This window comes from Lactuca serriola, chromosome 1 (assembly GCF_051521515.1).
Source record: "Lactuca serriola cultivar US96UC23 chromosome 1, Lser_US96UC23_V15, whole genome shotgun sequence".
Lineage (NCBI taxonomy): Eukaryota > Viridiplantae > Streptophyta > Magnoliopsida > Asterales > Asteraceae > Lactuca > Lactuca serriola.
Genome location: NC_136408.1, coordinates 17,217,677 through 17,235,489, shown reverse-complemented (window position 1 = coordinate 17,235,489; position 17,813 = coordinate 17,217,677).

Genomic DNA, 17,813 nt, shown 5'->3' with positions numbered 1-17,813 from the left:
ACTAAACATGCCTGAAATTCTGAATATGCCTGAAACACTGAACTGCATGAAACACTGGTTCCTGAATTATCTCAAGACCTTCCTGGTTACCAATCCTTTGTTGGTTATCTGCAACACCGAGTTCCAACTCAACTGTGGAGTCAAAAGACTCCTCACTTAGTCGCTCCCAGGACTTCTGAATGAAAATTTTCTCTGGAACTAGTTTCCACTAGTTATCTTGTCACTGTGGCTCTATCAACCTCCCGATCCACCGATCAGGTCCAAACTTCACATCCTGACATCATCAATTCCACAACTAACAACATGATGGCTCCCAGACTAACGGTAGCCCCTAAAATACCCGAACCCCAACGGTCCACTGCTACTCTGATCTCATAACTATGGTGACGATCCGACTGTCGAATCGCCGACTTAACCATAACTGAACCATTTGGAAAATCCGATATCGAACCCGTGGATTCCCATATCTTCACTGCTGCACCCGAACTGGTGGGTACTACTATTTCCCCCGCGTCTAACAACGCGCTCATACTATCTACTAACTGGACGAGTGCTACGGCTACTTCCGCAGACTTACAACACTATACTACTATCTGAATGCTAGTGATTGCTACGGCTACCCCCGCAGATTTACAACACTACTACTACTATCTGACTGCTAGTGAATGCTACGGCTACCCCCACAAACTTACAACACTACTACTACTACTATCTGACTGCTAGTGAATGCTACGGCTACCCCCCGCAGACTTACAACACTACTACTACTACTGTCTGACTGCTAGTGAATGCTACGGCTACCCCCGCAGACTTACAACACTACTACTACTATTTGACTGCTAGTGAATGCTACGGCTACCCCCGCAGACTTACAACACTACTACTACTACTACTACTACTACTATCTGAGGACATCCTGACTATCCCTAGTCCTGCTAGTGATTCCTCATCCTGATTTCTCAAAACCAGCCCTTCATCTTCAAATACTACATCAACCTCGACATCTTATATCCTTGATATACTTAGCGCTTCGTCGAGGAATTCTTTGGCTTGGTTCCCAAACCAACCGTCTACTAATCCGGATACAAGAAGCTATTGTTGGGAAGTTTCCAAACTCCCAACTGCTGAATCTACACGATTATGCATGCTGATTCTGTCACTGGCTACTAATACGAAAGCATCTCTTGCTAACCGTTCTCAGGATCCTCATTCCGACTCACTTGAGCCCTACAGGTGGTCCTCCAATCCTAGATTCCCAACCAACTTCTAACCATCTCGATTACATGAACTAACTGCCGGGAAGGTCCTCAAATACCAATTCTGAACTCCTCAATCCATCAATCACTGTGCTACTATCTTTTCTTCTCAGAGGCCGCGCACTCATTCTGGGTCTACGTGGCTCTTATCCTTGTATACTCGGAGCGTTCTCCCCCACTTGGATTCGGCTAACTCCTTACTGTTCACTGGTCGAAAGGATTCCCAACCTTCCTTCCATTAAAAGGGCGATATGCTGTCTGCCAACGTTTACCCCTGCCAGCGCTCCAACTAACTCTTACCAGATCCACACCCTTCTTGCTATCTAACTGAGCACCCTTCGATCCTTAACTGTATTTGCTTTAGGGACTACATCCCGAGAACCTGCGTTTGGGGTGCACATCCCCAACCCACTTCCTTACTGACCGCTAGCTACTCCACTAACAAACTCTGGATTATCATTACTGAGAATATAACTGATCATTACCCGACTAACGCCTTCCGCTAGTAGTAAGGCACTACTGAATCTTACACATACATGTTACAGTTACTGTATCCGAAGTAACCTGATCTAGAGGGGACGACCTCCAATTCACCATTCAATTCCAAGGTATGCAGATGGCATAAAACTCCGTCACAAGCAGGTAATATAATACCCAACACATATGCTTATTGACATCAATGCAGCAACATAACAATAATTTCATGAATAATATTTGACAGGGAGGTAAAAGATACATACCTCCATCACTCAGCGCTGCTCAAATCCTTGCTGAAAACAACCGGAAAACTCGGCTCCGAGCCGTGGGCCCCCTTTGCCCGGCCTCGGCAACCACTGGCGGTACTTGAAGTCCCAAGGGCAGGAGCTGGCACCTGCCCTGCTATATACAAACTCGGACAGTGGGCCTTCTTGTGGCCCCTCTGACTGCAATGGAAACATGTCGGATCAAGTCCATGGGCGATGGTAACAATACAATCCCTGCTAAAATGGCCATTCTGGCCGCACTTGAAACATACGACATCGCCACCACTTCTACGCCTGCACGCACCCAGGTGCGTCCTACCGCACTTCCTGCATCGACTGTGGCTCTGATAGTCCCTTGTCCTCAAATCCGACCCCTTGGGCCTCTTACCCGAACCTGTAGCTACCTGAGTCTCATCCGTTTTCCTCTTCCTTTCCAATTCCCTGCCCGTCTCTCACTCCTGCGTCACCTTGTCGACACCGCCCGTCGACTGAACAACAGCTGTCTGATCCTGGAACTTCGCAATCAACCTATCAGTGATCCTCACAACCATGTCGGGCAGATCCTCGCGAATGGCCCGCGTAACCTCCTCAATTATCCAATCATGCAAAGGTCTCTCCTGGAGACAGGGTGCCCCACTCACTCCTGTCCCCTGATGGAAAAAACTAGAAATGGGATCTCCTTTCCCGATGGATCCCTAAACTCCATAGGAATCGGGGTCTAGACGAGCCCCATTCTGTCCTGAAACTATCCCGGCCTTAAAGTCCTCAAGATGACTGTCCATGAGCTCCACAATGGCCTCTCTAACCGAACCGAAAATCACTGGAGTCTGATCAATGATGTTGCGCATGATCTTTGCGGAAATGAAATCCCTCATCTGATCATCAAGCTGCCCGGATCTAGAGCCTGAACCAGATCCCTCCCCGGCACCTGAACTGCCAATTGATATCTCGCGCAACGTCACCATGCTGAAAATATAACAATTCCTGATCAATTTACGCACTACTGCTGAGGGATCTCTCACACACTCTACTAGTTCCCTGGTTTTGCCTTGGCCCCTCTTGAATCGAGTACGGATCCTCTGCTTTTAGTAGTACGGGCCCATACTACCTTCCACATCTATCCGTACTTTCCTCAAGAGTTACCTCAACTCCACCAAGTCCCCTTTCCTCTACTACTGATCTCTGCTACTCTCATCCTAGGCTTGCCCTAGGGAACCTCTGACTCTACTCAAACAGTCCTCAGCTGCTGAAGGCCTCCTTGTAATGCCAATTTAGCCACCACCTGAATACCATCACATGTGACGAGGCTCAGATAATCCTTCGAGTAAAAGACTCGTCCCTACAACGGTTGGACTCAGACAAGAGCTGCGTAATAGGGCCAAATCCAACACTCTGAGATTATTCAACCCTGCTCACATGCGACGTGACGTATTCACCTAATGGCTAACTCCCATCATTCAGAGTCCCACAAAGCACAAAGCAAGCAACATTCGGACACAGGAAACTACTCAAGCAAATTTATTCTCATAACGAGAAATTGTACTAGCATACAATGCTAAGCTCATACTATCAGGCATAACCTACACAGGCTATCCTACTACTGTCTACTCAATACTAGCATGAAATTCTTATCAAGCTGAAACACATAAAGCAGGCACATAAGGCATCATCCTAGATCCTTAGTCCTATTCTAGCATGTTGTTCTACTGAAACTGAAACTGATAATCATAACATAAACTTGTATGGGTAATTTGGGAGTACTTACTTGAGCTCGGCTGATTGCATGCACCATACCCTTTTTCTCTTTTCAAGTTATTTACTTTCTAAATATTCTTTTTGCTTTCTCTAAAACTCTTTTCTTTTCTCAAACTCCTTTTTACCATAAATTTCTTTCAAAAAAATGTTTTTCTTTTGAAAACCTTTTACTGTTTCCTTAGTTTGAGTCCAGACACACTCTCAAGTATGTCTGAATCCCTCAAACCAAGGCTCTGATACCAACTTGTAACGACCCAAAAATCACGACTAAAAATTTCTTTTTAAAACATTACTAATCCATGTTTATAAAAACGTATCATAAGTCATAACATAATTTTCGAGTATTAAATTCAAAAGATAATCTCATTATCAGAGTAAAACATTCCCCAGGCCAACTGACTATGGTGTGTGCACTGCAACCTCTCCGAGCTCCTCTTTTGAAAACTGAGTACCTGAAACCAAAACTAGAAACCGTAAGCACGAAGCTTAGTGAGCTCCCCCAAACTACCACATACCATACAACATATAAAGCACATACTGGGCCTTGCCCACTGCATCAGACCCAAGTCCGGAAACTGCATCGGGCCGAAGCCCGGACTAACTGGGACCATGTCCCTTGCATCGAACCGAAGTCCGGAAACTGCATCGGGCCGAAGCCCGGACTAACTGGGACCATCATTAAAAGCATGCACACAATCTTCCCTCTACTCGACGAGTCGGGGCTACCAACTTGTCGAGCCCCTCTTTCAAAATGAATAAATACTTAATTAAATGCATACAAGGGAAACGGGCATTATAGATTGGTGAACCGGTGCAGTCGGGTATGGGTTTCGATGTTTGGTGGGGTCAAACAGACTATATTGGAGGGGGCTCATAAGTCTCGCTTCTCTATTTACCTGCGGGCCACCAAGATGTATCGAGACTTGGGATTGAGTTACTGGTGGCCGTGCATGAAGCGATAAAATCGTTTGGTATGTCGAGAGGTGCTTGACCTGCAGGATGGTCAAGGTCGAGCACGAGAGGTCGCACGACATATTGCAGCCTTTGTAGGTTCCTATGTGGAAATAGGAGCAGATCACGATGGACTTCATCACCAAGCTGTCGAGAACGGCGAAGGGGTTCGACGCTATTTGGGTGATCGTGGATCGATTGACCAAGAGTGCTCATTTCTTGCCCATTCGAGAGAGTTCATCGACCGAGAAGCCTGCCGACTTGTATATACGCAAGATTTTCGCTCGTCACGGGGTTCCAGTCTTTATAGTCTCAGACCGTGATGTTCGGTTTACCTCTCGATTTTGGCAGAAGTTCCACCAGGAACTGGGTACTTGGTTGCACTTTAGTACATCCTATCTGTAACGACCCAAAAATCGCGACTAAAAATTTCTTTTTAAAACATTACTAATCCATGTTTATAAAAACGTATCATAAGTCATAACATAATTTTCGAGTATTAAATTCAAAAGATAATCTCATTATCAGAGTAAAACATTCCCCAGGCCAACTTACTATGGTGTGTGCACTGCAACCTCTCCGAGCTCCTCTTTTGAAAACTGAGTACCTGAAACCAAAACTAGAAACCGTAAGCACGAAGCTTAGTGAGCTCCCCCAAACTACCACATACCATACAACATATAAAGCACATACTGGGCCTTGCCCACTGCATCAGACCCAAGTCCGGAAACTGCATCGGGCCGAAGCCCGGACTAACTGGGACCATGTCCCTTGCATCGGACCGAAGTCCGGAAACTGCATCGGGCCGAAGCCCGGACTAACTGGGACCATGTCCCCTGTATCGGACCGAAGTCCGAAAACTGCATCGGGCCGAAGCCCGGAGTAACTGGGGCCTTGCCCCCTGCATCGGATCGAAATCCAAAAACTGGCTGGGACCTTGTCCCCTGCATCGGACCGAAGTCCGTACTAACTGCATCAGACCGAAGTCCGGAACTAACTAAACAAAGCATAACATAAACATATCAACTAACATGAACACACATATACTACATACTGCATCGGGCCGTGACTCGGAACACATAACACATAAATCCTGTCTGAGCCACGAAGGCATCAAACATACTAACTACTGCATCGGACCGAAGTCCGGAAACTACTGCTAGCTAAACGGGCCGACATTGTGGCCTTAGACCCGTTCCTACTGGAAGGAAACTCACCTGAACTGTTGAACTCTGCTGGTAACCCTCTGGCTGCTAACCGACAAACGTCTGAAGCGCTGCTCCTCTAACTCTCCGAGCTACCAATAACAAGGTAACACTTAGCCCGACTGTCCTATACAAGTCAACTAACTCAACTCTTATCAAAGTCAAAGTCCTGGTCAAAGTCAACCTTCCAGGTTGACCCTACTCGTCGAGTTAGCCTACTGACTCGCCGAGTTCACTGATTTCCGAGTTCTGTACTGTCCAACTCACCGAGTCCCCACTCAACTCACTGATATGAGTCCTGACTCAAAGGGTTTGGGGTTTCGCGACTTAACTCGCCGAGTCTAAGAACAGACTCACCGAGTCCAAGGCAATCATCAACAGACTCGCCGAGTTGTTCTTCCAACTCGTCGAGTTCCTGCCCATCTTCATCCAACTCGCCGAGTTCACCCATGTGACTCGCCGAGTCGCTACAGCTCTTAATCCATGTAGTGGCTTTTCGAGCCAAACAGGGGTTCCAACTCATAGATCCATACTTCTAAGGCCTATTCTTCACGTAAAGTGGCAAACTTTACGTGTAGCTAAAGAGATCTAGGCTCAAAACACTTCAAACTAGGGTTTATGGCAAACATACTTCTCCAACATACCAAGGGCTGATACTTTAGGGGATTCTAGACCAAAACAGGCATGGATTTGAGGTAGCAACCTCAGATCTGGACCTCTAGCTCGAAATGGTTACTTATCATGCCAAAAATGTCCAAAACTCACACATAAGAATAGATCTAGGTGCAAAAAGGGAGTCCAAGCAACAACTTATTACCTCCAATTGGTCTGAAATGTCTTCCCAATCCCGGATCTGTAGTCCCTTCTTGCACCTCCAAGGTCTTTCTTCCTTCTCCAAGCTTTAATGCACTCTTCAAGGCAAGATCTAGCTCAAAACAGATATGGTGGCTAGGGTTTGGTGTTCTGGGGTAGAGAGGCAGTAAAGGAACCCTAGGGAGGAGAATGAGACGTTTAAATAGGCTCCAAGTCCCGGATTTAGGGTTTTCCTCGTTCAGACCCAACTCGCTGAGTTCACGAGCCGACTCGCCGAGTTGGTCACTTACTCGATTCCCCGGATCCCGCTCCGACTCGTCGAGTTCCTCCTTGGGCTCGACGAGTCCACTCCTTGACTTAGGGTTTCTTTCCTTTTCTTGGACTTTCTGATCTTGGGTGTTACACTATCATCCACAGATGGACGGCCAGAGCGAGCGGACCATACAGACTCTTGAGGATATGTTGAGGGCCTGCGTCATTGACTTTGGCGGGAGCTGGGACTCCTACCTACCCCTTCCAGAGTTCTCCTATAATAACAACTTTCACTATAGCATTGGTGCCCCACCTTATGAGTTGTTGTATGGACGGAGATGTCGCACCCCGGTCTGTTGGGGCGAGGTGGGACACAGGGTGACGGGTCGGACCGAGGTACTCCTGCAGTCTACCAAGATAATTCAGCAAATTAGACAGCGGTTGCAGACCGCACAGAGTCGGTAGAAGAGCTACGTCGACCGACACCGATCTGATGTAACATCCCAAGTTCAGGAATATAAGTTCGGGGTGCTATGTGTAAATAAAGGAGTAGACTCGACGAGTAGGTATCTTAACTCATCGAGTCGAAATGGATGTGGGGCACGTGTTAAGTGATCCGACTCGCCGAGTCGGCGGCAGGACTCGACGAGTCAGTGTTGGGAAGAGACAACCCTAAATCTTAGAGTTTGCACCCTATTTAAAGGACCTTATGTCCTCCCCTTAGCCTCCTTGTTACCCTTGAGAGTCAGTAAACCCTAAAATTGTGTGAGCTTCCATTGTTGAAGAGATTTGAGCTTTGGAGGAGGAATATAGAGAAGAAAGCTTGTAGATCAAGCGGCTAGCATCAAAGAATCCTTGTAGATCCGGAATCTACTTCATTTTAGGCACGATCTGAGGTAACAAGATGTTACCTTGAGCTTTTCCCTTTTAGATCTATTCATGGTTAGATCAATTTCGGGTGTAGGGACTAGATCTTAGGTTGCAACTTCAGATCTAGGTTGGTTTTGGTCCATGGAAGCATAAAGCATCAGCCTTTGTGCATGTATAAGAGCATTCTTGTATTGAACCTTCTTTCTAGCTTGTGTTGAGCCTATACTGCCTTGCATGCACGTAAAGTTGGAAACTTTACGTGTGAAACTAGCCCTAGGAGTCCAGATCTATGAGTTGGAAGCAGTGAGATGGTCTGAAATCGTCTGAATAGGGATAACTTAAGTAGACTCGGCGAGTATGTTCTTGGACTCGACGAGTTGGGTCGCAAACCCTAACCCAACTGGTTATGATGCAAATCAGTGAGTTGAATGGTGACTTGGTGAGTTGGACAGGCTAGGACTCTGATTGAAGGACTCGACGGGTGACTCGGCGAGTCCAGTCCCAAACTGTGGGGTTCTGAGTTCATGAACTCGGCGAGTCACTAGGATGACTCGACGAGTAGGGTCAACCAGGAAGGTTGACTTTGAACATGACTGTGACTTTGACAAAGAGTTGACCAGTTTGACTTCAAAAGGTTATTTTTAGTAATTTGGGCTCTGATGGTTATGGTTTCAATAAAGTTTTAGGCGGTGGTGTTCGTGGCGGTAATCGGGATTTTTGATCTCATCTCTTCAGTTCGACATTTGCAAGGTGAGTTATCCTCACTATACTCAAGGGTATACGACACTAAGGTCGGCACTTTGAATTGTTATTTGAGATAGTTACTATAGTGATATGATAGCTCGGTATCCTGGTAGATAGGATGGTTACGTGCTAGTACGATTGGTTAGTTCTAACTGTCTGTATGCTGATAGGAGATTACATGTTATATGTGCACATGTCTGTTATGGTAGTTGAGGGTATTCCATCCCGAGGATGATAGGGCCCTAGTATGTTGTCTGGTAGACTGTTATATGATTATCTGATATAGGTGTACATGTTTATTTGATAGTATGTGGTTAATCCAACCCGATGGTTGTGGGCCGAGAGTATTCCATCCCGGGGATGATTGGACTCATAGTAGGTGGGCATTCCAACCAGATGATTGTGGGCCAAGAGTATTCCATCCCGAGGATGATTAAACTCATAGTATGTTGGCATTCCAACCCGATGGTTAAGGGCATGGGGTATTCCATCCTGATGGATGATTGGACCCATAGTAGTTATTATATGTGTAGGAGTGTGGGCATTCCAACCTGATGGTTGTGGGCCGGGAGTATTCCATCCTAAGGATGATTGGACTCATAGTATGTTGGCATCCTAACCTGATGGTTGAGGGCCAGGGGTATTCCAACCCGATGGTTGACTGGACCCATAGTATGTTGTTCATTTATGTATGTGTATGGGTATTTTGGGGGTAACTCACTAAGCTTTCGGGCTTACAGTTTCAGTATATTGTTTCGGGTACATCAGGAGATCGTGGCAAGGCAAAGGCATGATCGTACCGCTCCTCACTTTTATGATGTTGTTTCTGGGATACTCTGATAATAAACTATTTGGAAACCTTTTTCTAATAACTAATGGAACTTGGGTTGTTTTTGAAAGTTTAAATTGGTTTGAAATTTTTGGGTGTTACATCTGAGTTGGAGTTTCAGGTCGGTGACATGGTACTCCTAAAGGTCTCACCCTGGAAGGGTGTGATCTGCTTCAGGAAGAGGGGGAAATTGGGTCCCCGATACATTGGGTCGTTCAAGGTCATTGCTAGGGTTGGCAAGGTGGCGTATAGACTAGAGCTACCGGAGAAGCTTATCCAGATCCACAACACTTTCCACGTGTCCCTTTTGCGGAAGTGCATATTAGACGAGACATCAGTAGTGTCCTTGGAAGACATATAGGTCGACGAGTGCCTGAACTATATAGAGAGACTAGTGGCCGTACTGGAGAGGAAGGTGAAGGTTATGCGGAACAAGGATATAACTTTGGTAAATGTATAGTGGGAGCACCGAAGAGGGTCTGAGTGGACATAGGAGCCGGAGGTTGAGATGTGGGAGCATTATCGGGAGTTGTTCACCGTAGCAGACTTCGAGGATGAAGTCTAGTTCAAGTAGGGGATAATTGTAACACCCTGACTCTCGGGTATAAAATTTACAGTTTTATTTACATCTTAAAGGGTCTACTCGACGATTCGGATGCTCTGACTCTGTTGGATTAGATGTCTAAGCCCATAACTATTATTGGTATGTACTTGACCCGAGAGTAGCATGGTCCATTTGGGTTGCATATCATCAGGACAATTTGTTAGGATGGACTCTTGAGAGAAGGTTATATATGATTTATTAATATATTATAAGTATATTAATATGAAATCATATGGTTTTAATTAGTATTGATCAAGAATTAATTTTGAATTGATTTAGTGATAAAAAAGAGACTAATTAAATATATGGGAACTAATTATGTTAATTAATTATATTTATATGTGTTAGGCTTATGATCCATGTTGGACCAAGTTTATGTATGGATACGTAAAGAGTTGGGTCACATGAACCATGGATCATAAACCCATGGGTATGGGTTTGGGTTTTACCCATGACTCTTACAATTCAAAACATATATGTTCTTCGAGTTCATGAAGGTTTTAGAGTGCATGGAGATTCTCTCTCAAGTCCTACCTTTGTACTTGATGTGTTGTGATTCCACTTGAGGCTTCCACACTATTGGGGCTAAGCTCTTAAGGCCAAATGCATCAAGACTTCCAGCCATAAAAAGGGTATGTTACACTAACTAGTATCTTGTGTAGTTTACAACTTTGTATGCTAGTTATAGGCTTAGTACCTTGGAAACACCTTTGCATGTATAATTAGTGAAAACATAGATCCAAGGTATCTAGGGTTGCATAAACACCTTATGAGTGTTAGAATGCTCAAAACCCAACAGACTCGTCAAGTAGGAACGAAATCAGCCACGTCTTTTAAGTGGCCGCCTCGACAAGTCGGAGGACACAACTCGACAAATTGGAGCTGGTGGATGAAACCATAATTTATGGGGTATTGCACCCTATTTATAGGGTCATTAGCCTCCCTTGTCCTCCCTTACAACCCCCCCCCCACTTGATCCTAGAAATCCAAATTCATGTTTACTCTCCATGTTTGTGTGTTTTAAGCTTGGAAGGTAGATCTTGTTGCAAGGAGCTTGAAGATCAGGAAGTTTGAGTCAAGGAACGTGTGTGGATCTGAAGTCTACCCCAGTTTAGCATCATTTGAAGGTATCAAGTCGTTACCTTGATCTCCTTCTAGCTAGACCCTTATATATTTGAGTTTTAGGGCCATTTTAGCATGTTGGAATTTCATTTCGGGTGATGAACCAAGATCTGAAGTTGCAACTTCAGATCTAGGCTCATCTTGGTCCTTATAATCATAAAAGTTTCAGCCTTCAGCATGATAGTGCATTTCCATTGCCTAGAATCTCTTCTTTAGCTTGGTTTTGGCTCTTAAGACCTTGCATGCACGTAAAGCTTGCAACTTTACATGATAAACATGCCTTGGGGAGCTTGATCTGCAATATGGAGCTTTGTAGTAGCTTAAAATCATCTGGATGGAGAAAGGATTGAAGGGACTCGACGAGTTGCATGGCCAACTCGGCGAATCCGATGAAGATTTTCGTGCAAGGATTTCTGCATGGACTCGGCGAGTCAGTAGGATGACTCGACGAGTCAATTAGGGTTTTCCTGACATTTGGACATGCATGAACTCGGCGAGTTGCAGGGAAAATCGACAAGTCAATGGGGGATTTAACGACTTCTCGAGTTCGAGAAGGACTCGACGACTCGGTTAACTACACTCGACGATTCGGGTCAACATGGACTGTTGACCTTGACCAAGGGCAGACTAGTTGACTTTTGGGGTATTTTGGTAAACTGGAAATTTATGGGAATGGTCCTATGGTAAATATAGGTGATGGGGGTTCGTGGCTGTGGTTCGAGAGTTTGAAATCATCACTTCGATTCTATAGTTGAGAGGTGAGTTTTCCTCACTATACTCATGGGTCTAAGGCACCGAGGTCGGCCCTTTTGGATTGCTATCCTGATATGTCATATGCTCGAGTGTTGTTATGATCCGTTAGATCAGTATCTTGGTAGATAGGATGTTATAACCCGATGGTTGACTGGACCCATAGTATGTTGTTCGAGATTATATGTACATTGTTGTGTGTATGAGTATTTTTGGGGAACTCACTAAGCTTTGGGCTTACAGTTTCAGTTTTGGTTTTAGGTACCTCAGATGATCACGGGAAGATAAAGGCGTGATCGTACAACTCCTCACATTTTATGACTTTGTTTTTGGGATACTCTGATATGGAACTATTTTGAAAACAGATTGGTAATGATTAATGGTTTTGAAATTCTTTAAAAAAGTTTTAAATTGGCTTGAATTTTATGGTTGTTACACTTAAATACTCTTTGAATTACTAGAGATAAGGATTTCAGAATAACAATCATACTTGGATATTACATGGATCGTGATTATATCACTTTCCGAAATTTTTAATTCGTCCCTTATAGCCTGGGGTACACAAATTCATAAAATGGGGTAATCCAAGAAACCTAATTTGGGTTACAGGTCTAATCCAAACTCATAAAACACATAATACCTTTATGATTTTTTTTGTGTTCTTGAGAGACAAAAAGCTACTAACGATCAATTTCGTATATGTCAATGATCAACCCTTTTCCTGTAACATTCACTTGCATTTATACAAGGAAGGAAAGTAGTTAAAAGTTGGTTAAACCAAATTGGCACCACAAAGAGGGTAGTTAATAGACACAATCGATGCCTACATCATTATGATGCCATCGGTGGGTTTTGGTAGGAAAAAGCAAGTTAGGACTCTTTCTTGATATATAAATGTGTTTAGGTTTTCAGAAGTTGAGAAGTCATTTGGGGGATAAGTAGATTGGAATTAGCAATGGTTCAGTATGGGCAGTATGTCAGGGAGTCGGACCAATTCGAGATTTCAAATTTCAGGATGTGTAGATGTGATTATTTTGTGTGGTTATTTTGCAGGGGATTGTTTTAGGCTGAGAAAGGATTCATTCATCTTCGGGTTGGAGAGCCCTGCTAGGGTTGGTTTCGGTTGCCTTGGGAAGGCTATGGTATACTTGGGGTTGTAACCGTGATGCTCAGGTTGTTTGGCATGTCGGGATTGGTAATGAATGATTTCGAGGATGGAATATAATTGAAGTGGGGAGATTTGTAACACCCTATCCCGAATCGTTACCTATTGGGGTGTGGGTGACGTAATTTAGATGATCCGGGTGTTTGGATTAGGTTTTGGAGCTAAGGGGTATTTAGGTAAAGTAACATCACGGACTTTATGGAATTGGATCCTTGTTCGGGAAATTTTATGGCAGGTATGAGTTGATAAAAGCTTAGAGCTTCTCGTTACCTTTTCATGGATATAAGGTTCATCAGAATCGGATTTATAATGAATAAGTTATGGCCTTCAGATTTTTTTAGGATTTAAGAGGAAACCCTAGTACGCGGGGCGTACTATTGCGAAGTGTAGTATGTTGGGCATACACTTGTATACGCTTAGCATACAAAGTGGGAATGATCACAAAGCCTCGACCTCATACGTTGGGCGTACGAGGGGTGCAAAAAACCCTACTTTTAAGTGTGTGTACCCTATTTAAGCATCTTAAGTATTTAGGGTTGTATTAGGTGCATTTTAATTTTTATGCACCCATTTTGTAGTTTTATTCCATAAAAGTGCATTGCATTTAGGCTTAAACTCATGCATTTTGCATGTTTTTCGGGATTTTTCATGAGGCTATTTCATTCACACATTTTTATTATATTTCAAGGACTTTTGGAGGCTGGATCTTACTTGAGGAGATAAATAAGAGATGTAGATGAAGTTTCGGGACTTTCGGAGCACCGAGGAGGAAGATATCAAAGAAATGAAGATTTTGGCATTTTAGAGGTTTACACGACCGTGTAAACGAAGTCTCGGGTTTAAAACAGTTTTTCTTCTTTCCAAAAAGGGGGTCGATTTTGTGAGTTCTAGAGGCGATTTTGGGGAGCATTTTGAAGGAAATTGTTGCTTGAAAACACTTGGGAACATATGATTTCATTTTGTAAGAACTTTAATTTCATTTTCTAGATTTGTGATCTTGTTCTAGTCATGAGTGGCTAGAACCCTAGATTCTCCAACTTTATGTCTTGACTTCTAGTTGTGATTTCAATAATATGACTTGATGTTTTCTTTCAATTTTCTATCTAGTGAATTTGATTTTGTTTCAATTGAATGTTTGATTCTAATTGTGATTCTTATTGGCCATTTGAATTAGGGTTAGATCATTCAAGTTATCTAATTGCAAAATCCGTAATTGTTTTGTAAATCGGACTAGGTGACAAGCACTAAACTGATTTCTATTGAATGAATTTAGTGTAAATCTTATTCACACATTCTTATGCTCTCGAGCTTATGAGGAGTATTGAGTGTTGTTGGGAACATTCACATAAAGTTTAATGTAATCTTTCAACCTAATTCTAAGAGCTTGTTTAGATTAGATTTGTAAGGTTAGGATTAATAAAATAGCTTATTTTGGTTAATCAATGTGGTGAATGGGAGGTGCTAGAGTTATTTAGCATTTCCAATTACCAACTTAGATGGAATTGAACAAATATCATTTCATCCATGGAATCACATTGCTAATTTGTCTTGCATAGAGTTGGAGTACTTATAAATCTTGAATTTATTTCACTTAATCATTTGCGTACTTATTAATTTAGTTCTTTATTTGAATCATTGCATTTAAATCCCCCACTTTTGTGACCATAATTATACCTTACGCAAAAAGGTATAAACATTTGTTCCATGTCTTTGTGGATCGACCCTGCTTACCTTGTATTACATTTTCAGTGCAAAGTAGCAGTGTTTTTGGAGTCATTTGTACCCTTTTATTTGTTTGGTTTGACATGCCTAACAAATTGGCCTCTTTACTAGCCCCCAAACCTCTTAAAACCCTAAATCGACCCTTAGCCTCCATTGATGTGCATTTGAGCTATTAAGGAGAATTTGGTGTGGTTTTGCTCATTTTGAAGAGATTGAAGAAGGATGAAGGTTCATAGCTTGGTGGGGAACTTAGAGATCCAAAATCATTCATCACTTTGCAAGCTCCTAGAGGTATCAAGTTCAAATCTTGACTTGTTAAAGCTTAGATCTATTATTGTCTTGATTTTCATACTTTTAGGTCCCTTTTTGGGTTAATTGATGAGTTAAGATGTTTAAAGGACTTATGAGGTTCTTAAACATAAATGTGCAAGCTTTATGAGGTTTAAGGTCACACGCATGCGTTAAGTTACCTAATAAGTCCTTTTGAGCTTTAAGAGCTTCATTTAGTCATACATGAACGTAAAGATAGCAATTTCACATGATTATTCAGCTCAAAGAAGTCAAGTCTATGTTTTGGATCAATGTCTTATCGGATTAAGGAAGAAAAATGAGATTGGGCGGAATGGAGGAGTACGCTGGGCGTACAATCCTGTACGCGTAGCGTATAAGCCCTTAAGCCAGTACGCTTAGCGTACAAGCTGAGTACGCCCTGTGTACCCAACAGGAATGGATTTCGGTGTTTGGGCTTAGATGTTTTGGGCCCTATTGGGCCATCAGGTTTTTGATTGATAATTATTTTGAAAGGGCCACTATGGAATTTGGGCCCAATTTAGAAAATTGGGCCATATTTGGGCCTTGTGTATTTATTTGGAATTTGGGCTTTTGGATTGTTGAATTGGGCCTTGGCTTTAGGCTAAGTGATGAAAAGGGTAAAAAAGTCTTTTACCCTAGTTTGGACACTTAGCGTGGGTCAGATTTGATTATTGATGGATGGTTAACTTGTAATTAATAGCACGAAGATTCTTGCGGGGCAGTAGCCAGAGATTCTTTCTGCGAGATTTGGCAGTGCGATGTGAGTCTCCTCACTGAGTTTAGCGGGTCGAAGGCAATATTGTCAACCCATGGTTTATATGTTAGGACGCTAGATGTCTGCGTGACTCTTGCATGTGTTATGTGATGTTCTATTAACCGGGCAAGGCCCGATGCCAGGCGGGGCTTGATGAGTATACTATATGCCACTTATTGATATGTGTTTTTATGCTACCGGGCAATGCCCGATGTCGGGCGTGGCTCGATGATTGTATGGTATGTTATTGTCTTTGTGATTATCACATGTGCTAGTATGATTATATGTTTATATGGTTATATGTATTGGGCGGGGCCCACGGTCAGGCGGGGCCTGGTGATTGACAGATTTGTGAACCGAGCGGGGCTCGATGCCAGGAGGGGCCCGAAGCCGAGTGAGACTTGATAGCGGGCGGGGCCCGACGGAGGGCGGGGGCCCAATATGTGATTTATTATGTTTGGTATGTGATATCTTGGGGAACTCACTAAGCTTGGTGCTTACAATTTTTAATTTATGTTTCAGGTACTTTGATTTTCAAATGGAAGAGTTCGGGATGATTGCACACACCACCTTGTTCTGCATTTTCTTGATTCACTTTGATAAGAAATGCTGATTGATACAATTGTTTTATTTGGATTTATATGATGATGTTTTAGGAATTCCAGTTTTATTAATTTAACAATGCAATTTTTCGGTCTTAAATTTTAGGACGTTTTCAATACTTTTTACAAAAAATGAAAACAAGCACACACACTTAAATCCATTTTCGGAAACGAACACGAACACAAATCTATTTCATAAATTAAAATGCACAAACACACAATCTCAAATTCGATTCAAAATTTTGGTGATGATTCTTGAGTTTCGATTGAAAAAAAAAACCCAACACCATTGAGTTCGATTCTTGAGCCTGTGTTTTTATAGGTGTGTGTATGAAGATGTGTTTTTAAAGTTTAGAGCATAAGAGAAGAAGAGACAAATGATAAATAAATAAGAGAAAAAACATCATAAATGGTCCCTGTGGTTACCCAAAATCTGAAGTTTAGTCCCCGTGGTTTAAAAACCTCATAGATGGTCCGTGTGCTTTCAAAACTTTTGACGATTGGTCCTTATGGCTAACTCTGTTAAGTTTTGTTCGTTAACTGAAGGGTATTTTCATCATTTCACTACCACGGGGACCGTTTATGATGTTTTCTCTTATTGCAAATGGGTCTCTCTCTCTCTCTCTCTCTCTCTCATGGTGGAAGATGCCTTCACCGAAGGTGCTGTTTTTCGATAATCACCACAAGGAGAAGCCTCTTCTTCTCTTGTTCTTGTCGAGGATCAAAAACCAAACACCCCACCTGCTATGCTATTTTCAATCAGCTTCATCCTCCCTTATTCTTTGCGTTTTCTGTTGGACAGAAGAGAGACAGCCGAGAGCTTCCAGAGTAGCCCGCGCTGCCAAAACAATCAACGACAGCCCTACTGTCGCTTTCATTTTCTTCCTTCCTCGAGTAACCAAAGCACCGGTTGTGCACTCCTTGATCGATGACTACTGCTGCTACTTTTCTTCGATTGGGTCTTCATCTTATAAAAATTGATTACTTTTTCCTAAATGGGTCTTCGTTTTATCAAATTAAAACCGACATCATTGGCGATTTGAAGCTACTTATCATGGATCTAGAAATTGGGTCTCGTCAAAATCATATAAGGGTAAGATCAGTATGTTTATATGCTACAATTTGTTGATTTAGGGGTTCATCTGCAAAAACTATCTGCTTCTTCGAATTTCAACATTAATTGCATCCGTTTGGAATCTCATTGATGCCCATAATCATCTTCCAAAAGGCATCCATTAAACGTCAAGTACCTACGTGATTCCTGATTTCTATTGCTAGTGACGGAAGACCCCTGTGGTGGCTAGGGATTTTAACCCAGTTTGGAATGAGGTTTTGGAGTTTAATGTCAGAAAAACCGGAAAATA